A 22762-nucleotide genomic window follows, 5' to 3' on the forward strand; every position below is an offset into this window, starting at 1 on the left:
AAGGGGCTCTTAGGACCATGATGTGTGGGCTGTTAGTCAGTACTTTTCTATCTTGGCTATAGTTCAGATAAGGCAATTTTGGTACTTTCCACCAGCCACGTCATTCTGGTACCTTCCAGAATGTACAATTCTGGTACTTCCCAGACTGGGCTATGCTATCTTGAACCATTGCTGAGTTTGGGGAAAGAGCTACTCCATCACAGTCCACCCCATGACTGAAGTCAGTTTGTCTCTTTTGCACAGTAGTGGTGTGATCACCTCTTGCCTATAAATAGACGAAGCCTCATTTCAGTTAAAGTTTGAGGGAACAATTTCATGTGTGATGAATCTCTGTAACTATTAAAGAAAGTTTCATCTAGTGGGGCTAGATGGTATAACATTCATGGGGAAGCCCTTGTGGTAATGTAATGTTTAGCCTTCCTCCTTCCTCCTATCATATACCTTGATGTGTAACATAATGTTCAATAATAAACATGAATTAGCAAGATCATAATGGCCTGTAGCATTAGGTTAAATACTTTAGTTGCTGTACAGGACCATCCAAGCAAGACTTCTGACCATTTGTGTTCTCCATCCTTTTTAACTCTCCCCAGTAGTTGAGATATTTCTTACCTATCATGATGGACAGTGATTATAGGTTTGTGTCCATTGTTCTGGGTGCATTTTAGCAGCTGATGCCAGTCATCATGTTGTAGTTTCTTTGTTAACATAAGGTTTATTCTGTTGGGGATAGGCAATAAATCTTGACTTATTAAATAGCTAGATTGTAAAAACTGATAAGATGTAACAGGAGTTGAATAATTAATGTTGTATCCTATAATTTTAGTAAAGTTGCAATATATTTGAGTGCTTGTAACTACAGTAGTGTTATCTACAAATATAAAATCACAAGGGGTTCTCATACAAACACATCCTTTTCCAATATATACAAGTGCCATTTCAGGGGGTTCATCGGAATGCACTTCAAAATGACAAACATTTGTTTGGTGTCAAGAAAAATGTCTTGGGCTTTGGTGGTGTTATTCTTCACAAATAAATCCTTGTTCTTCCTGTACAGTGCACATGTTGACATCAACAGTTAACCATTTATTTCCATTTTGTTGAGCCCACACTGTATGCTCCAATGGATAGAGGGTAGTCCCTTTTTGATTTAATCCTGTCACAGTAATTGGGTATATGACATATGGTGAAGCATTGTGTATTGTAAACACAAAAGCTATTGCCTTATTGTTGATTGGGTCATAAGTAAAACTGACTAAATGCCACCAGAATTAGAATTTCCTTTCAAATTTGGTTGCATTCAACTCGTAATAGTCCAGCTCCGTTGATTATTGTAGGTATACTTCATTTCTGTGCATGACTACAGTAGAGAAGTTCATTATCAGAATTTGTTTTTGTAAAGCTACTCTAAGGTTTTCTAAGTGTAGTAGCATTATTAGACTGTAGCATATTTGCCTGAACACTGCATTTCTGTTTGCCATCCTGCAGGTGCTGTAAGAGAAAATAACGATTCATTTCGACAGGAAAATTCTGAACAGGTCATTCCATTAAAAAGAAAGATTAATTCATTATGCACTAATTTAATGTTTAGATTTCCTAGTAAATGGAGTACTAAACTCATACTGTTTGGCATAAGTTTTCACTTATCTCTTTTGGAAGGTGTTTTCTTAACTATATTTAGTAATAATTGCCATCTTTTCTTCTACAGACTCTAGCTCTGTTTATTTCTCAACTTAAGGTTTCCATTGACAGAGCCATTTTCTCCATCCTGTGCTGGTAAAGTAAATGCTCTTATTTTAAAGTCTTTTTTTTTTTTTTCTTTTTTCTTTTTTTCCTAGTTTGTATTGGTTGTTCTTAATGCATTTTTTAAACATATTTGACTACACAGATGGAAGGCAAAAGTCTTTCATCTATTCATAATATTGTAGTCATGTTCCTTTAAACGTAGTTAACTTAGGCATGCAGCTGCTGTTATTGCTGCTCTTTCTGATTCCCCCACCCTTTTAAGGGCAGTTCCTTTAATTAAAGTGTTATTTTACGTTGACACAATAACACATCTTCAGGGAGTGCAATTGTTTTAAAATTCAGTACATACAGCATGAACGATTGTGGGTGAAAGAGATAATTTGTTATTTTTCCAAATTCAATTTGTTTCAGAAATTCCACCCCATGCCACAAGAGAAAATGAATATTGGATATACAAATATTTTTGAATTAGAGTGCAGGGGCTGTGTGAAATACACTCATTGTAGCCTCCTTACTTTTACTGGGGCTGGGGTGATGTTTGAACTGAATGACTTGTCCAAGGCCATACATTTAAACCATCAACACCAGAAATCTTTTTCGTGACGATTTATAATTGCAAAGTAAGTAGCCAGTATGTGCTTCTTGCCCAGGAACCATAAATTAGTTTAAGCAGTTTGGCACACAACACTTGATCTGTTTACATCAGTAATCTTAACCCTTTGCTGTCAAATAACATGCTCAACTTCTCAGCATCTGGTTGTGCTGACATTAAAATTTATGCTCCCATATTTATTTAAAAAAAAAAAAAAAGAGAAAAAAAAAAAGAAAAAGACTTCACCAATTGTCTTTAAGGACCAACTGGAATTAATATATATGTACCCATATAAATATATAGATTCACACATACATTCACTACATTCACACATATTTATATATATACATATAAAATACATATATTTTACTTACTCTTAAGCTTTTGCTCAGACATACAGGTCCAACCTCTTTCAGGCACCTCTCGTTCTTAATTCAGGCCTTGCAATTCAACCCTCTGAGGGAGGAAGGTTTTTTTGTTGTTTTTTTTTTTTTTTTCCCTTTCTGGATCTGGAACCAGAAGAAATAAAATACAGTCTTTTCCTTCACTGTTATTGCTTTTCTGGACTGCATTAGTTAGGCTCAAAATAATGTTAGTAGGTTGACCTTGCATCATGGCTCTATGAATATCTAGAGTTAATCTTTCTCTCCATAATTAATTTCTCCATTTCTTGAAAATCTCTTTTGCAATTAGATAAGATTTAAGAATTGGTGGGGCTCCTCTAATCAGCATCTTTTATACTGTGAAATTTACTTAACTGTGAGACATCGTGAGTTCCTCTTTTGTATATTGCTTGTACGCAAGCAGGTTTTATGAAGGCTGTAGAGAGGTCACTGTAAGATTTAATGGGGATTACGGAGGGTTCACCCCTCTCTATGGTGTCTATTTCCTCAGCCCAATAAACTTGGTTGGTGGTAGAATGGGGCACATTTACTGGTCAGATACTAAATAAAAGCAAACTCTTTGGCCCCAATAGTCATCCACTTCATCCTCACTTAATGTTATTCAGTTGCTGCCACTTAGGCATACTTGCCACAAATATTTAGTTCCAGTTTTGCTTGGTTTTCTGCTATATTGTTCTTGTAGATTTACCAATTGCAATGCATCCCAGGGGGTGGTTTGCACGGTATGTTGCAGAGCACCACCCCAAGGTCTCTCGTTTTTTTTCTGTTTTAATGACATCTAGCCTCATATTCAGGAGGATTTTAGTGAATTAAAGGATCATCTTTTCTTGGCCAAAAATCTATTCACAACAATGAGAAGCTGTGTCATTTTTGCGAGAGGCCTTTGGTGCATGGGTCTGTGCACAGGAACATAGTGTGTATTATTCATCACATGAGTTGGCACGAAGGAAATGCACAGGAAATGTAGCTAACTTGTCTTGATCTCTGGTTTATAGACGTGTATACTCTTGCTTTTCACCACTGCACCTAAACTGCATCCGCAGGTACTGGGTGGATGGGAGGTTCATCTCTGGTGAAGATGTTTTATATGAGCTGGGCAACTCTTCTTGCCATGCCATTTATTTTCTGTGGTGACATTATAGCACCTATTCATTTCTCACAGCAGATTTGTATTGGATTATCTGTGTTTAGGATTCTGTCCTTAGGTTGAAAAAAAGCCTTTTCAGCAGGAATGCTGCACAGCCTTTTCCATCTGTACTGTGTTCGGTGAGGAGGCTGAGCTCATATGTTACACTGAATTAAAAACTAGATCCTTCTTATAGCTATATCATCGCTGTTTCACTGCCGCGTAGCAGGTGAGAGGGAAACAGGCTGCGGACAGCTTCTGCTCTGACAGAGACCATCTGTGTGACTGCTGACACATAATTTAAGCCCTTTTTCACTGTTCCCAAGTTATGTCGCGAGAAACGACATGCAGAAGGCACTGAGGAACTCTAATATAGCACAGTGATGGGAAATCTACAAGCACGTGCTGTCTGAGCAAAAAAATTTGCATCTCCCAGTTTTATAAATGGTGCTTTCATGGCTTCTTGAAATGCCCTGTCCTCTCCATAGGCTAGTTAATTTTAATGAACTGTCAGCATTTGGCACAGCAAACGAGTTGAGGATTAATAAAAACCTGGTGCTCTGGCTGGTTTGAAGAACCGTGCTAAACATCAAACATCAGCAAGAGGCAATATGGAATAGAGTCAGTACCAGGGTGGGCTGCTTCCAAGCACAAAATGCTGGGCTGGTTTTACTTTCCATGTTTCTTTAAAACACAGCTTTTAAACCTTTTCTATCCCAGTAGCCTTTTTCCCCTCCTATGTCTTTCTCAGGATAAGGGACAAAGCCACATTCTTAAAATGCTCTTAGTGACAGATGGAGTGGTGGAGGTGTTTCTGGCAACCTTACAACTGACAAATGCCTGGAGAGAATATACAGTACCTTGCTGCTGGCCCTTATGGTAATTTTTCTTCCCCTTTCCTGGAAGCAAATGGTGGGCAAATGACACTCTCTCTTCTTGCAGAAGTCTGATGTGGAGAGCCTTTCAGGGGCAATCTACACAGGACGGTGAATTTAGGGGCTCCATCCTGCAAGCTGCTCAGAGCCCTACCAGCAAGAGGTGTGGAAGGAGTTTGGTGGTGCTGTTTTTCTGGGCCAGACAGCAGGCTGGTGGCATAGCTGGTGTTTGCAAAGATTTTACTTGCTTCTCATACTCCTGTCAGGAAAGCTCTTCCAGTGCCCCTGGGGAGTCTGCTGTCTCAGTGACACTGTGTCATCCAGATAAATGCCAAATGTTCACTTTCACCTTTTCAGTGCAATAACAGCCTTAGCCCAGGGCATCTCAAGGGATGAATAACTGTCTAATTTGCAAGATATTAAAAGAATCCATAAATTATTGGTGGGACCCACATGAGGTTGCATAAAAAGACTTTGCCCTTCAGAACAACCGGGGAGGCAGCCCTCTCCCCCAGTGTCTCCAAGCCAATCCTCACTGGCATCATCAGCTGTGCAGCAGGGCCTTGCTCCGGTAACAGCACCTGTTCCAGGATAATCCTACCACCTCGAGCAGAAAGAACAACATACTTCACTGGCTTAAATCCCAGGTGGTGGCCACCTAACAGAGCCCAACATATCAACACAGACTGGTCAACAAAACTTGATGTTTAGACACCTCAGGATGCAACTATCAGCAAAAGCCTAAGTAGGCCCTGCATCCACACTGAAGTTTGGGTAATGAGCACATAAACTTTTGGATCTTCCCACTCCCTCATGCCACAGCTAATGCTGAGGCATGCACTGATTGCAAAGAGAAGGTCATATATGTTGACAGCCAGCTTTCGTGGGGATTTGTGATAAAATTCTTGCTTCCATGATGTGCAAATTGCTGTCTCAGGATACTCTTCAATCAGTGTGTCTCACAGGAGAAGGAGGTCCTAGGAGAAAAGAAGCAGCCTTCTATTTTGGCAATAACTGATTGTTGACTATTGTCACCCCAGCATGACGTTATGGTACTGGTCATAACACTTTGTTAGTCGTGTTGAGGTCAAGGCTGCCCAGTGCTGTGTAAAGACAAAGCAAAGAAATCTTCCTCAAAAAAAAGTCTATGCTGATGGAGGTCCATCTCCTTGAGGAGCAAGTAAGGATGTTCTGGAGTATTCTCTTGTGGCATTTGGCAGGCAGAGGAGTGAATTGTGCATATGTAGTCAGGACCTTGGTGTTGAACCTGAGTTTGCAACTTCTGCATCTTTTTGGTACTGGCTTCTGGCTGTGCATTGGAAACCATACAGCCAAAACATGTGTAGGACCAAATCCCACTGAGTTGTTGTGCGAGGGAACTCAATTCACAGGGTCTTTTCCCATAGTATTTTCTGCCTACCAGAGTTACAGGAATCTAGGTTAACACTGTTAACCACTACTTCAGGTATGAAGGTGGGCAGCCTGCCCTCGCGTTTGCATGCTACTTATACCAAATTGTATAGACAATAACAAACTGATTTGGAAGTTGTGATGACAACTTAATGACAAGAACAAACTGCATCTTTAGAACCCTGTGATTTAAATCATCTGTAAGTAGGATTTGGATCTAATAGACTACCATTCAAGGCTGAGCAGCTCAGTAATTGCAGCAGTACCCAGAATACAATAAGCTACCATGAAAAAAAAAAAAAAAGGCAACAAAAAGAGGAAGAAAGAAAAGGAAAACAGCCTTATTCAAGACAACAGTTCTACAAGAAGTAATTGCCATTGCAGCTTGGCTGCTGTTAGGTGTTAGGCGCTTCTGTAGCAACATAAGCTCTTCCCAGCTGACTGTGCTTAGCAAAGCTAAAAATAGGAGGAACAAAGCCCAGCCCAAAATAGCAATAGGAAGAAGTACCAATCCTCTTAATTCGACCCAAGCACTAGAAAAATGTGGCTAAGGCAGATTAGCACATACTTGATGATTTTGTCTGGTTGCTGTTTTTGCTTTGAAGAGGTGTGTTCTGAATTGGTGTTTGAAGGCAAAGACGTCCAGTAGAGATGTAACTTCTCCAGTGCGAGGAGGTGACCAGTCTGGCTGTAACATGAGGATCTCTGTTTTTCCTCAGGTTTCTGATGACTAATTAGTTCAAAGATCATTTTACAGCATGGTTTATTCTCTCTAGGATTTGAAGTATTCTCCACATATTCTTACTCCAATGGTCCATTAATAAAAGTGATATAAGATTTACTAGTGGGTCTTGTTCTGAAGCATGTAAGCTAATTTTTCCTCCTGAGTTGAGTGCTGCACAGGTAAGGTTCAGTCATGTTTCTTCTGAAGCTGAAGATACTTTCCTAGTTTTCCTTCAATTAGGTCAATCTTTCAGTGGTTTTGAACATGTTGAGATCACTTTAATCATAGCAGAGGTGCTGTATTTTAAGAATCCTCTTCCTTTGGTCATAAACTTAAAACCAGCTTTCCACAGTACTGTGGTAAAAAAAAAAAAAAAATGTTTGGGGGTTCTGCATGAAAATCTTAATGCTTCTGATTTTCTAGATTGCTAAGAAAGAATGTGCTACATCAGCCAGCCTGATCTGCTGAATGTTGTGTGCCCTTTAAGTCTAGCACCAAGGGACACAGCAGAAAATGGTATTAACAGATTAAGAGTATGCAACAGAGAGGCAAGAAAATGAGGACAAGGCAGTGTTTTGATATTCAGGGATGATATAGATACAGCAACAGAGAAAAGGCTAACACAGAAGAGCTGATAGAAGCAGAGGACTCAGGAAAGAGAAGCTTAGCTGCAGCAATTTAAATGCTGAAATCAGTGAAACGTAGGGATGGCACTGACCACTCTCTGTCCTGTTGCCTACCTCTGCACACAGAAGCATAAATACATCAGAAACATCCCTGTTATGTTTGCCTGGCCATGAAGGAGCTCCTGAGCAACTCGGTGTCATTTATAACTTGAAAGCTTTCCTCTGAGTCATGCCTAAATGTTCACGAAGGCATTTTCCTTCCATTTTTGAGTTCACTGAATTTGCCTTCCTCCTCTGTTACTGTAGTGAAGGGTTTCACATTGACACACAGGTTGGAAAAATGCCCAAATATATTAAAAACTGCAGAGTTCCACTCGGGTTTGTGCAGGTGTGTTGAAATTTCAGACTTTGTCATCCTCTGAAACCAGGTAAATTCAATGTATTGTTGGTCTGGAATGAAAGTGGTATTTCAGCTGCCTCTAAGCAAACTCAGTCTCTTAAGGCTATACGTTCATCTGTCCTTTTGTCTGTCAGTCTTCCCCACAGAAACCAAGTTTAAGAGAAAATTTCTTTCAAGTGCTGTGAAAATCAACACCTGGCTGAGGGAGAGCAAACCAAATTAATGGTTTCTGAGAAACAGACAGCAAGTCCTCAGCTTTATACTTTATTTGCACTGATTGTGGCTCTCCAGCCAGTGTGTAACACAGAATTAACCCCAGTACTGACATTCTTGGCGCTGGTGGGAAGACTGGGGCAGCATGGTGGTGTGCTGTAGTGCGATACTGCAAGAGATACAGGCTGCAAATCTGGAGGAGCCTGGACTCCACAGACACCACTTCTTGCTTTTCAGGACCTCTGCCTGCCAGAGAAGCTGGAGCACATGGCCTCTGGAGGAGCAAATCTGCTCTGAAAAGCAAGAAGAGTGTGGTGATTTTTGGAAAAAAGGTGGCTGATTGTAGGAGGCAGAAAGAGCTGCTTCTCACCCTGGAACTGCTCGTGCTTCCAAGAAAATAGTGGGCAGAGGTTTGGCAGGCTCGCCCAAACGGAGACGTGAGGGTACTTTGAACGCTGTGAAATATACAACCCTGGGCACATCTGACACACAAACCGATGCTGGGGGCAAAGGCTTATGCAGTTTGCCAAGCTGAAGGTCAGGCCTGATATTTGGTCCAAAATAATCCCCTTCCTGCTCCTTCTGGTGAAGGGTTTATCATCGTGGTGTTATTTTAGTCCGTTTTGTTGTTGTTGTTGTTGTTGTTGTTGTTTTTTCCAGCCTGTGGAAATAATGCTTCCAGCCTCCACTTGCAACTCATAAGCATGAATTAAAAACCTGACAGCTTGTCAGGCTGTCTTGTAGCAGCACTTGCCTCTGCATTGCCACAGTGAGGCAAAAGAAAGCGTAAAGGATAGTTAGGACAGTGAAGGACCCCTGTGCAGTGAGAGGAGATAATTTCCTGGTAATGCACATGAAAAACTGAAACGTTAAAAGTGAAGGTCTTTTGGGGGTTTTCCTTAAAAAGAAATTGGTACATTTCTAACTCGTTGACTATCATGCCTTAATACAATCCAAAAGACCAAAGGCATTTGGAGCAAAAGGTGTGCAGGAGAGCCATGGGGGTGGAGATGGGTGGTGAAGCCACCTCTGTGCTCTGGCCAGCCTGGCTTGTATTGGAGGCCAAAAGAAAAAACACTAATGTTTCTCTGCCCAGACAGCCCCCTCTGCAAGTTACATCAGAGCTCTGGCATTGCTTGGATTACTCATGGCAGCAGTGACACTGTTTGACCACAGCAGTCTTGGATAAGTGAGGGTTTCAGGGACAGAGATTATCTTTCACCTGTGGGGAAAAATGGAATAGATTATGGTTCAGAGTCTCTTCACTGATTCTGACAAGAAGCTGAGTCTATGTGGGGTGGCTGGAAGATGGTTTCACGTTAAGCACCGTGAAAGCAGCTCTGGAGATAGGAAACAATAAAGATATCAAGGTAATTGTTTAAGTGAGGAGTGGACGAATGCCATCACACTGTGAAGGGTACTTAAATAAGTAATGAACAGATTTGGCAGTCCTGCAATGTCAATAAAAAATAGATGAGAAACTATTGCTGAAAGAAAGGGAAAGGAGAGCTTTATGAACGCACACCATGCAGCATCCCTGAACAAAAGAGTGAGTCATTGAAGTCCTGAGTGATGAGACCAGACCCCAAAGGTGGATGGAAGTCCTGGGCAGCAGGATCTTGACCTATTGCTGTCTGTTAGAGAGGGGGACCTGGAGGGATGACATACTCAGTTTGTGAGTTATTTTTATCGTATTTGGGAAGCACTCCTTAAAAAAAAAAAAAAAAAAAAAAAAAGAGTCAAAGGAGTCAACCTGAGCCACAAAGGACAGATGTAGTAAAGCAACATGTAAATGGAGAACTGACTATACAGAAGCATGCCCAGGTGTTGGACAACCTAGTTTAGGGTTATGGTTTGCTGCATTAGGGTAAACAGGGCTTGGAAACCATGGAGAGGACCCTCCACAAGATCCTCACAGGGTAGCACGGGCTGAATCTCCTCTCTGTGTGGCCTTTTTAGAACAGAAGCCAGGAAACAGTGGGATGAACTAGTGAAGTGACACCTCAGTGGGGTCAGCCATGGGCACCTCAAGCTATTATGTCAGCTGCATCTTCACTGTAGATGATGTTCACTGCCTATCCAGCAGAACTGGCTGGACAGAGGTAGAAACAGGGAACCCTGTGTGGAACACCGAGTTACTACAAGAAGGGGCCACAGTCAGAAGGCTGGCAGTTGCCTCACCTCAAAATGAAAGGAGAGCTTTAAAAAAATACTATTGTACTCCAGAAAACCATTTGTCGCTATAACGTATTTGCCTGCTTGTCTTCCTGCTGGCATTTTCTTCCCTTGGTGAAGCATTGCTTTGTTCAGCCATTTGAGTTAATGTTTGCAAATAGGAACAGCAGCAACCAGCATCCAGATGGCTCAGGGCAGAACCCCAGGATGGTATTTATTATGGACAACTTAGAATTTAACCCAGGCCCTTTCTTTGTCCACCTACACTTGCCTGAAATGTATTTTATGTTAATTAAGGTCAAGCTTAAGCAGACTACTAAGAGTAAAAATTGTCAGTTGTGTAAAAAAATATGTAGATCCTCACCTGGGTATTATTTTCTTGGTTGTATATGAATGGCAGTGAAATTTCTTTGCATTTGTAAAGGTAAAGTGGAATCTATCTGCAGCCTGCTCCTTCTATTTCAATCTTTTTTTTGTCAAGGTTTCTCATTTTTATGCTCTGGAGGTTAGTGCATTTGACGCTTGCTTGGAGCAATACGCCCACACCCTTCATTTTGACCTTGCATTCTTACAAACTGAGTCCACTGGCAGCACAAGAAATTGAGCGCTAGCATTCAATGGGGAGTGTGGAATCCTTTATTTCCATCTCAGGTAAAAATTCTGGACTGTGTATGCAAGCAGGGCTGGTGCTAAATTAATTGGACATGTGGATTTGTTCACACAAAGCAGCGTGAAGCTGCTGCCTTTCACAGCAAAGCCCAGCCTACCCACCTCTAGGCTCCCTTCTCACCAGTGTTCCCCACCGCCACCACTCATACAATTAAAGATTACCTCTCTGCTAAACAAGACTCCTTATGCTTCCCTACACCCTCCTATACACTCTTCCTAAGGCTAAAATTTGCTCGCAAAACAATGTGATTTTTTTGACAACAGTTAAAAAAGCCCGTATTCACTCTGCTCCCCTAGATATGACTGGGGGAAACGATGCTGCTGGGTGAAGCTCAGCTCTGCAGTGTGCTGCTCCCTGAGACTGCTCTCTTTTGTCCAACTGTTATGTGACTGAGACCCTGCACAATCCCAAGTGCACTCTTATCTCTGTTTCCACTAAACTCTTCTTTCAGTGCAAGAACAACAGTTGCCCCATACTTGAACCTGGTGCTCAAGTGTGCTGCTCACCTGGGGCTCTGTCCTGCTTGCTCAGAAGGTCTTGGTGCTGGACCAGATCTGCTGTCCACTCATCCCCTAAGTAGGAACTGGGAACGGTTTCTCTATAATTTTTATTTTAATTGTTTTTACCTTTTTATTTTTTTTTCTTTTTCTATTGAGAAAGTCATCTCTAAATGCCATAGCTCAAAACAGTGACAGATATCTTCCAATCATCTATACAATCTTCTTAGAGCTGCTATGCTGTCTATGAAGGTCTTTTTGTAAAACAATCTTTTTTATTTTTAGTTTGGATTGTTTCTGACTTCTTCGTCTCTTTTGAGGAAATTAAAATAGTAGTGCTTCAAATAGGTAAGCATAAAAGATGTCCTATACATGAAGCACTTCATTATTTGTCTGCCGCTAGAGGTTCCAATCTGATAAGGAAAGAGCATGCATTAGTGTCTCACAAAGGAAGCTGCAAAAAGAGTTTCATTAATATACTTCTGATATCATAAGAGAAAAAAAAGAAAAAGCATTCTTCTTTAATGTTGTGTTCAGCACAGTGGAAAGTATGTCTGGGCAAATACGCGATATGAATAATACCAGAGAGATCCTTTATTCAGGAAAAGAAACTAACATGAGAAGCTGTTTGCTAATAAACAAGTATTCTTTCCCTCTCACATAAAATACTGGACCAGTTTAAGGAAAAGAAAAGCAGCAAATTTAAAGAAACATTGAAATCCTCTTTAGAATTGTTCCACTTAACTGGATTTAGCTATTCCGAGGTTTAGAGAGTGTGAGGTTTTACTAAGAACATGAAACATTGATATGGCCAGATTAGAAAGCATCACTGATTTAGAGAGCTCCAAGGCCAGGAAATGGAAAATTCAGTACAAAATTCTGCTTATGGCTATCTGGCTAATTGTTTGCTTTCCTTGGAGGGTGCAGCTATTTCAGGCAGTCATGGCCTATTGGGAATAAAATATATAGTACTAGATACTAGCATTTAGCATCTTCCTATTTTAGAAGTCTTTATGATAATTTCAGAGGGCTGATTAAAGATGTTGGCTAGATGTGAAATCCATGATACTGCAGGATTTGGGATTTGAGAACATGAGGAGGGGCCAGTGCTGCAGGAGCTGAGGTGGTGCTCAGGGTGGAGGGCTATGATGTGGGGGCAGGAGCATTTGTCTCTGTTTTGATATTTAACTTTCTTCCACTTGCAAAAAATGCCATGCTCCACCTTCTAAGTTTGAAAGATGGGATTCCTCAAGCACCCATGGCCTTATGTTGCTACTTAAATATGTATTTTTGACTTCTTCCATTCAACATAGGAACCCAAAGATTGAATATTTGATCTGAAGTCCACCCTAAAACCTGTTGCTATGTATGGGATATATATGGATAGATCTTTGAAGAAAATAGATAATCTGTTTATTACGAAGTATATGTATTTGAAAGAGAACTCAGATTGACTGGACTGTGTTTCAGATGGTTTTATTATACTTTATTGTAAAATATAGTACTAGCACTGTCCCAACTAAACTGACGTCCTCACCAAAAACTGCTTAAAACGTATCATGTTTATAACTCTTGGTTGTCTCTCCAAGAAGAGTTGAAAGCTCATGTGAAAAAGAGACTTGAAAGCTGTTGGTTTAAAGAGACAAAAATGGTTGTATTACATCTCTCCTGTCAGACGCTATGATTTGACCAAGAATAGCTGAGATGTGTAACTTTGTTTTAGCCCAGACTGCCTTCTCCTTGAATATCATTCTTGGTATTTCCCATCTGATTTCCCCATGTCATCCAGACTCTACAGACTGAATCATGTTCTCTTTATGCAATGGTGTTTTCAATGCTAGCATAGACAGGCAGCATCTAGAAGAGAAGCCAATCCCTTTCTGTTGTTTTTGTTCCTACTCTGGTATCACCTTTGGCCAAGGTCTGTGCCCAAAGTGTATACAGATGAAATAACAGCAAGACTCTGGCCTAGATTATTTAAGCCACAAACCTTAGCATCGCAGATAATTAGACAGAACTAACTAGGATCTGCGTCCCTGAACCCTTGTTTGATTTTTTTTTTTTGGCCCAGAAGGACCAGGGTGGAAGGAATGGTCTCTATCTCCGTTTCACAATTTGAAAAGTACTGCTTGTAGACATATAGACAGACAGCAGCTAGGCTAATATATATATAGATATATAGATATATGTATAAATAGTTGTGTAACATACATAGCAATTAAATTGTTTATCTGAGGTTACAGATTATATCTGTGGAAGAGGCACGGTTTGAACTGACTCAGTTTAACTCCACAGCGCTGCCTCTTCTGCACTTACTCCACCCAGGTAAGCTTTTTGATCTGGTTTGCTTAACCACCTTTCAGTGTACAAGCATCTTAGCTCCCACTAAAGCTATCTTTCATTCTGATATAGTTGTTATTTGTAGTTATACAATATTTATATTAATAACCAGGATTGTGACAAGAAAGCCATTTGCAGCGTGTGGGTTTAGGCATGTTGTACCACTTCTGCTCCCCAAAAGGATTAGGAGGTAACGGGTGGTTACTGGGTACCACAGATGTTTGGAAAATCTTATTTATAAGAAAACTTCCCTTACATGAGTCTTGTTATTGTGTGTGTTCTCGTTTTTTATCAGGAGAAAAGAGAAAACTTCTAAGGACCCTCTATGAGTAAAGATGCTAAGTTCACAGAAAAAGCTAAGAGGTAAATGATTTCTTTTTCCTGAACATTTCCCTGATACAGATCTTTCTTTCCTTTTTTTTTTTTTTTTTTTTTTTTGTCATTCACATACAATTTTCACTCTTGAATTTTATTCTCAGTGAGAATTGCCAACATTTGGGGATTGCGTTTTACATTTCATAAATCTTGAAATGTCCAAAATTGACAACAGCACACATGGGTATATGTAAGAGTACATGCACACATTATTCATGGCACTATCTGGATAGAGAGCTTTAGTTTTCACTTCCAGTAATTCTTAGCTAAGGCAATCTTACAGCCATAAATTCACTACAGAAAATATGCTAAAGCTTAGGCGAGAAAAGAGAAATGTTTAATTCTGAAAGTGTAAATGTATTCAATTTTAACTTTGTGAACAAATGATGTCTTTTTTTTTTCTTTTTACCCTGTCACATTTTATTGCAATATAAATCAAAAGTAATAGGTACTTCTGAACATGGGGTTTTTAGCTGTTGCAAGAAAGCAATACCAAAGGCTTCAGCTCTTTTGGTGGAGGATTGGCTGACCCACAGACCCTGTGTAGTCATAATTGTGCCAGTGGACATTTCTGTCCCCACAACCTGTTTCTGTGATAGTGTTTCTTTACAGAAGTTTACTATTGACTTCATGTCAATGTTATTTGAAAAGCCAACAGGCCAGTGACTCAGGTGAAAGAACTCCTTGGAAGAGCTCTTATTTTGATCCTCATCATGATGTTCTTCAGCTTTATTTTCCTATCCTGATATATTAACTTAATGGGTCATAAAAGGCCCTTACCTGCTGGATGCGTCACTCTACACATATGCTTAAAATGCATAAGAATGCCATTATCGTTATTTCCAATAAAAGTTGTATGGTTGATGGAGAAAAAGCCCATTTCCATCATTATGTCATTTGCTAGATGCTTTTTATGACTTTTACTGCTTTGCTTAGGGCTTAGACTGCAAAGCATATTGTTTCTTTCATTGTGTCTCTTCCAAGACCAAGACCTCCCTGCAGGTAGGCATAGTTTCAGCCTGGATAGCACTTAAATAGGAGATGCTTTTTTAAACTCAGCTGTCATCTTTGTTTGAAACCAAATGCAAATGGGAAATATCTCCACCTTCAAGGGCAGAAGTTGGAAGGTGTCTGTACCATGTAGCAATGATATTTCAGTGCCGGCTGGTTCCCCAGCTGTAAACCCTTACCCATAGCCAAGTCTCACGCTTGACTGTGCCTCAGTTTCACTGTGAAAAAAAATGGCCAAGTTTAAGGCCAAAATAGATAGTTATATCTGTGCTATTCTCTGATGACAAAGGTAAGTTTTCTTCCTCCCATCCGTCTGAATAGAAATCTTTAGAAGTTTACTTTAGAATCAGCTCCATCTGACATGAAAAGTAGTGATACCAAACCCTGATGAGATGCATCTGTGGGTCCTGAGGGAACTGGTAGATGTAGTTGCTAAGCCATCATATTTGAGAAGTTGTGGCAGTCAGGTGAAGTTCCCACTGACTGGAAGAGGGGAAACATAACCCACATTTTCAAAAAGGAAAAAAAAGATAGACATGGGGAACTACAGGCCAGTCAGTCTTACCTCTGTGCCTGGCAAGATCATGCAGCAAATCCTCCTGGAAACTATGCTAAGGCACATGGAAAATAAGGAGGTGATTGGTGACACTAGCATAGCTTCACTAAGGGCAGATCATGCCTGACAAATCTGGTGGCCTTCTACAACAGAGTTACAGCATTGGTGGATAGGGGGAGAGCAATTGACAGCGTCTACCTAGACTTTTGCAAAACATTTGACACTGTCCTCATGATCTCATCTCTAAATTGGAGAGACCTGCATTTGATGGGTGGCCCACCTGGTGGGTAAGGAATTGGCTGGATGGTCACAGTCAAAGAGTTGTGGTCAATGTCCACAATGTCCAGGTAGAGATCAGTAACAAGCGGTGTTCCTCAGGGCTCAGTATAGGGACCGGCACTATTTAGCTCTTTTATCAGTGACATGGACAGCGAAATTGAGTGCACCCTCAGCAAGTTTGCTGATGACAGCAAGCTTTGTGGTGCGGTCACCATGCCAGAGGGAAGGGATGCCACCCAGAGGGACCTGGGCAGGCCTGAGAGGTGGGCCTGGGCAAACCTCATGAGGTTCAACAAGGCCAAGTGCAAGGCTCTGTATCTGGGCCAGGGCGATCCCAAGCACAAACACAGGCTGGGCAGAGAACGGATTGAGAGCGGCCCTGAGGAGAAGGACCTGGGGGTGTTGGTGGATGAGAAGCTCGACATGAGCCAGCAATGTGTGCCTTCAGCCCAGAAAGCCAACCGTGTCCTGGGCTGCACCAAAAGCAGCGTGGGCAGCAGGGGAGGGAGGGGATTGTCCCCGTCTGTACTCTGCTCTCATGAGACCCCATCTGGAGCCTGCACTCAGCTCTGGGGCCCAGCACCAGAAGGACAGGGACCTGTTGAAGTGAGTCCAGAGGAGGCCATGAGGATGCTCAGAGGCTGGAGCACCTCTGCTGTGGAGCCAGGCTGAGGGAGTTGGGGTTGTTCAGCCTGGAGAGGAGAAGGCTCCGGGGAGACCTCACAGCAGCCTGCCAGGGCCTAAAGGGGGCTGCAGGAGAGCTGGGGAGGGACTCTTGGTCAGGGGTGTAGGCATAGGACATGGGATAATGGCTTTGAAATGAAGGAGGGTATGTTTAGATTAGATATTAGAAAGATGTTTTTTTATTATGAGGGTTGTGAGGCCCTGTCCCAGGCTGCTCAGAGGAGCTGTGGCTGCCCCATCCCTGGCAGTGCCCAAGGCCAGGCTTGATGGGGCTGGGGGCAGCCTGGGCCGGTGGGAGGGGTCCCTGCCCATGGCTGCAGCTGGAGATGGATGTTCTTTAAGGTCCCTTCCAACCCAATCTATTCTATGATACATGGTGTTTTTTAAGGCAAATGCGCACGCCTTTCCCGTATGTTTTGGAGGAACCCCTGAATGCTTTTGGATGATCAAACCCCACACTAGGTTCTATGAGCCAGACAGCTGAACATCTTTCTTGGAGCTATATAGGAAAACACTGGGACTGAACAAAGCACAAAGTAAAGTGATATGCACTTTTGTCCCAAAAAATCACCCGTGCAAATGTCACTGAGAACAATGTGATTTTGCAAAACACACTTCCCGGCTAGGAAAGACTGTGATGATGTGACAGCACTGTTAATTACTTTATACTTATGAGCTGATTTTATATTTAAAGATTGAGCTTTTCTGTTTTCACTTGTTGGCATCAGGACACCTGTATACCTTCACTGGTGATGGTATAAAATGACACTCACTGTCAGATATCTTCTTCAGAGCAAATCTGCACAGTCAGTTAATTCTCTTATCAGAATAAGATGAATAGATGAACCTCATTAATCTAGGCAACCCAGCGTCTTCTGCAGCCTTTGAATTTCAAATGGCCACTCTTCTTTCAGTGGAAATATTTGATTTCAGTGAGAGTTGGAACGGACTCAAATCTCACTGAGGTTTTAAAATCACCCATGTATTGTTAAACCATCAGTAAGCCCTCTGTCTTTATAGGCTTGGCAGCAATTACTGCATTAACTGATTCTGAGCAAATCACTGATATTAATTAGAAAAACCTCCATGGACAATTGTCTAATTAGACACCATTTCTATGTTCTTTACATGACTTTATGAAAGCACTGGGAGAGCCTTTTCCTATTGCCCGCACTGGTGTTCATTAAAGTATTTCAGGAAGGATTTGATATATATTTCCTGTTCCATGACAGTTCTCATCAATAGCAAGAAAGACATTGCTTGGATTCCAGCACATCACCATCAGCCATAGAAACGTTCCTCTGCTGTACAGAGGAAGGAGAGGGAGCAGATGGAATTAAAATACTTAAAATTGGTTCTATAGGGAGTTCTCAAATGATAACAACCTTTGCTACTGCCATTCATTATAGATGTTTATTGTTGAATGTGTAAAGAGAGCCGTAATTATTGATTGCTCAGCAGGCTGAAGGTGACAGCTAGTAAGAGGTATTAATACCTCGTATAAAGAAGTGAATAAGAAATCATTTTTCAGAGAGTAGGTTTATTCTGGAGATAAATTGCAATTTTATAACCCTCAAGAAAATGAAGTGTAGGAGCAAAAAGGTCTGCTCACACTTTCTGCCTGAAGAAACACAGAGATACAGCACATTGCTTGTGCTTTAGCATTCATCAGTGAATGCTGAGCATTATCATAGAGCCACTTTGTTTTTTCTTTCACTTATCCTAAGCCACTGGCTTCTGTGAAACTACAGCAGATTTATGTCTTCACAAACAATTTTTAGTGCTTTTGTTACCCTCTGTGTAAACTGTAATTGTTGCAAACATTGGCTTTAGTTCTTACAATATTTCAGTAAACTAGAATATTTATTGGAAAATAAAGTTTAGAGAAACTAAATCTACTGGCGTTGGTCAAATTCAGCAAATATCTCTGGCCTCAAAAATGTGGAAAACCATGACTAGCAAAGTGCTCCAATCAGATTTGCCAAGCAAAACATTTTGCTATTTGATTTGGAGAATGGCATTTTGAATTGAAAATTGACCATAAAAAATAATTGTGTTAATCTCCTCAAATTCATGGAACATTTAATTTCAGTTCAAACAAAATGTTTCAAAATGAGCTCAAATGATTCTTTCTTCCTGTCCATTTCCTTTTCAGTTCAGCTGGGTGGTGGAAAATAAATAAATAAATCCTGTCTCTCTGTGCTGATCCCCAAACCTGAAACAGCCACACTCCTACATAAACCCCTGTGCTTTACAGTATTTCACATTTAATCAGTCAGGTTGCTCTGGGACAGCTGCATGAATAGCACCACTGGGTCTACCCATAGCATCAGCAGAAAAGATTGACTAATTACAACAGTAGAAACAATTATGAGTTTACAGTACGATATCATGGATATAAACTGGACTAGTATAATGTAATTTCAGGTCTGTGGTCTTGTGACCAACTGGAGAAAGACCAATACACCTCCTGAAGGCATCTCACATGGCTTACCCCATCTCACATGGGATAAAATGGATGCAGAGGGAATAACCAGATGAATAAATAGTTGCGTAACATTTAGGTAGCTGATGGTAGCTGTGGCCATGGGGGGAGCCCATCCTTTACGACTGCTTTATGCTTGTCCATTGCCTCAGTGAATTCCCTGAATCTTAAACTAAGAAAGTGTGGGTCTGTACAGAATTATTGTTAGTTCTTGTCAGGTCTCACCTCTCAGCTTGTCATTATTGGATATCTAAATTATTTTTACTGAGCCAAATTTAGACCATTATTCAGATAACTTAGACATTAAGTGCTGTTGATTGGCATTCAGTACCTTGGGGGATGCAATGTGACAAAAAAGCAAACAGCTTGCTCATCAGTAAATAAGAACTAATACAGATGGCTTTCTTACAGCTGAAGTTCCCTTTACTTTGAAGAATTAATGATTTATTCTATTAAAATATCTCTCTGGAAGTACACTTTATTGAGTTATTGGCTGACATTTTGATTTTCTTCATCAGGGGAAGTGAAACACACAAACACTGTAACCTTTCCTTTTGCATTCAGTGATATGTGATGAAGGTCAAAATGCAGTTACTATAGTTTTTCACTCTGGTATTACATTGTTTAAATAATGTCATAATGTTATTTTTACATAGTTGGCAGTTTATGGGTTCTCTGTATTCAAGCTGTGATTTTTGTATTTCCTGCTATGCTTGATCATTTTTGTAATACTTTGATGTCAGTAATCAATTTGTATGTTTTTGGTTTTTTTTTTTTTTTTAAAGCACACAAATCTCAACACATGCAGCCCAATTATCTGTACAGAATAATTCCTCATTGCTTCTATAGCTGTATCTTGCTCTGAATACTCCCAGAGCAAGGTATAACTCCAGGAATGTAAGTGGTAGAATTAAAGCTATAAAGCAGGCTTTAAACTTAAGCATTTAAGTATGCTGAAGTGGTTCAGCTTTTATCTTATCTTTTTGAAATTCAGTGGAACTCAGAGTCTTAAATGCCTGCCTGACTTTTAAAAAAATGAGACTTACTCATAAGATTTCCAGAAAAATATGTATTAGCCAGTTATTCTGAAACAATTTACTGTATAATAAGGGGCCATTCTGAAGGGGAAAAAAAGAAAGTAATTGGCACTATCAAACAAGTGTGAAGGTCATGAGTTGTTCTCCTGCCACACAGCAACATCTAGTCCCCCTCCACCTCCCATTCTGGATGTAAAAAAAAGTTTGAAAAGATCAAAACTTTCTCCTGTAGGTGCTTAAAAGGTACTGCGATGCTTGAAAGCTGATTGTCAAAATGTGAAATGTATGTTTCCTTGCAGTCATTAGAGAAAACCATCCCAGGAGGCTACCCTGAACTTTGGGATGGGAAGACCTAGGATCATTTCCCATCTGACTGTGAAACTGTATCACCCAGTCAAACTACATCTTAGACTTGTTAGTAACACAAGCAGAGCCAAGGTCTGTTTTCTCTTCTTGAGGGCACGTGGTGTGGTATGGCTTTCATCCTTAAATTAAACTCCTCCCTTCTCCATCTCCCCAGAATGGGGAGCTGTCATCCCTATTGATTCCCAATCTGTTCTCTCTAAAAGTTGGGACAAGGAAGAGGCGTCTGTGCTTATCATCCGGCTGTTTAGGAGAAGAGGCAGGTCTGACCACCCACGCGGAGTGACCTTACTTTGGGCTCTTTGACTCTGCTCCTTGTAGTGTGGGCTTTTACAAATTGCTGTCTGCCTCGTGTTGAACACAGTGGTATCTAATTCATACTCCTCTGGTTCAGGGCCTTCCTCAGTAGAGGAGATTAATGTTCCTGTTTGCTTGATTTTTTTTTATTTTCGTTTGTGCACAAGTCTCTGTGCAATTACCTGAATAATAGGAGGAGAAATCCCTCTCTGCAGAATACCCCATAGCCTGTTTGACTTTAGGAGTTTTGGATCTCCATTGTTGTTTTTTTTTTGTTTGTTTGTTTGTTTTGTTTTGTTTTGTTTTTTAGATGGAGAAGCTTTCAGTCCTCCATGTGATCTCTGATTGACTTCAGCAGCATTGAATCAGACATGTTTGTTCCTTAGCTCCTGACAGAACCAGTGCCTCTGGGAGGGTGGAAAGAAATGCCCAGGACCTTACCTGCAAAAACACCACATACAAAAAGAAAATATTGATGAAAAGGCTCAGGAAATTCATCCCACACAAACAACAACAGACAAATATAGATCAATTTAGGAATGTTAATGCTTGGGAGATATTTGAATTTCTATGCTCAGAAAATGAAAGACTGTTGTACCAAATACAACCAAAGCTCTTTGTCAATCAGCACATCTTATGCCCCATTTTAGTGAGTTAACACACCTATTTTTCTCATGTTCCTAGAGGAAGTTTCTTTTAGCCTTCTGCAAGGGGTGATGGTTAATTCTTGCTGTATTTTCTTCCTTCTTTAATTCGATAAAGCAAGAATAGCTCCAATCAATCATCAGAAAGGGTGTCATACATAAAAGATCAAAATGAGATGGTGGGGGAAACAGAGAAGGTGGAATATTAGATGAAACAGTTGCTCGGAAAAACAGGAGGGAACTGAGTCACACGGCTGTGCCTTGCTGCACGCTGGATGCTCTCTTTGCTATTTGGTAGGCTGTGGTTTGACACAACATCTCTTTTAAGTTCCATGCTCTACCACCACATGAAAACCAGCACGACGGGCAGAGGGAGCACAAAGCCTTAGCAACGAATTCAAGGTTGGTGCAGGAATTTCTGCTCTTTCTGCTCTCTGCCCTTGGCTGATACTGTCAAACACAGCACCTCCATCCACAATAGACTCACCGCCTTGCCCCAGCTGAGCTCTCAAGATCTCTTGCTCTGACAAGTTGCTTTGCAAGGCGCCTGACACCCTAGGAGATATGGTTTTCAGGTTTGCATTTTCCTCCCTCTGAATCATCCTCTGTGACTGACAGTTTAATTGTGCACCTAAATGAGCAATTTCAGGTTCTTGCTCAGATATGAACCTGCAAGCTGAATGACTGTGATTAGCATCTGAGAGCCTTTGGATTCAGTTAGACCCTCGAGCACCCTGGCAGACAAAGCCCAGAATTGTTATTCTATTCAGAGTCCTCTCAGACACAGATTTGCACAAAGATTTTCTGCTTCCACCCAGCAATGGTGAGGCTCTTGGCACCAAGGTGAGCACGGAAGGGAGGGGGCAAGCTCTGCCATTCCTGCTACATGTGTATGGATAGGGGGAGATGGAGGGAACTGAGTTGTTCAGGCTATGAGCTGTCAAGTCCAGAAACCACTTTCAAAGACTATTGCCAGTTGATTTGCCAGTCGGGTCCAAGGGCTGTCCTGGGGTAAGTGGGTGTCAGATAATCTGACCACATCCACTGCTTAAAATGATTGCAATACTGCAGGATATCCTATCTTTGTACCTCCTTGAACTTTCCTTTATTTCTTACCTGCATGTGTCCTCTTGTAATTGTTTTCCTACACCTACATGTTCATCAAATGGAAAAGCGTTCCTCCACTTTGACTTTTGAATTTAATATTTTAACTATTTTTTTTACTATAGGTCT

At 40.9% G+C, this 22762-nt stretch overlaps 1 long non-coding RNA gene across 1 annotated transcript; it reads left to right on the top strand.

Moving 5' to 3' along the window:
- The first annotated feature begins 13573 nt into the window (after positions 1 to 13573).
- Positions 13574 to 22684, top strand: LOC125182622 (uncharacterized). Its single transcript, XR_007162740.2, has 3 exons — positions 13574 to 13783; positions 14094 to 14161; positions 21196 to 22684. It is a non-coding gene; the product is annotated as an uncharacterized lncRNA (long non-coding RNA).
- Positions 22685 to 22762: the final 78 nt, after the last annotated feature.

This window comes from Anser cygnoides, chromosome 2 (assembly GCF_040182565.1).
Source record: "Anser cygnoides isolate HZ-2024a breed goose chromosome 2, Taihu_goose_T2T_genome, whole genome shotgun sequence".
In the NCBI taxonomy this organism is placed as follows: Eukaryota; Metazoa; Chordata; class Aves; order Anseriformes; family Anatidae; genus Anser; species Anser cygnoides.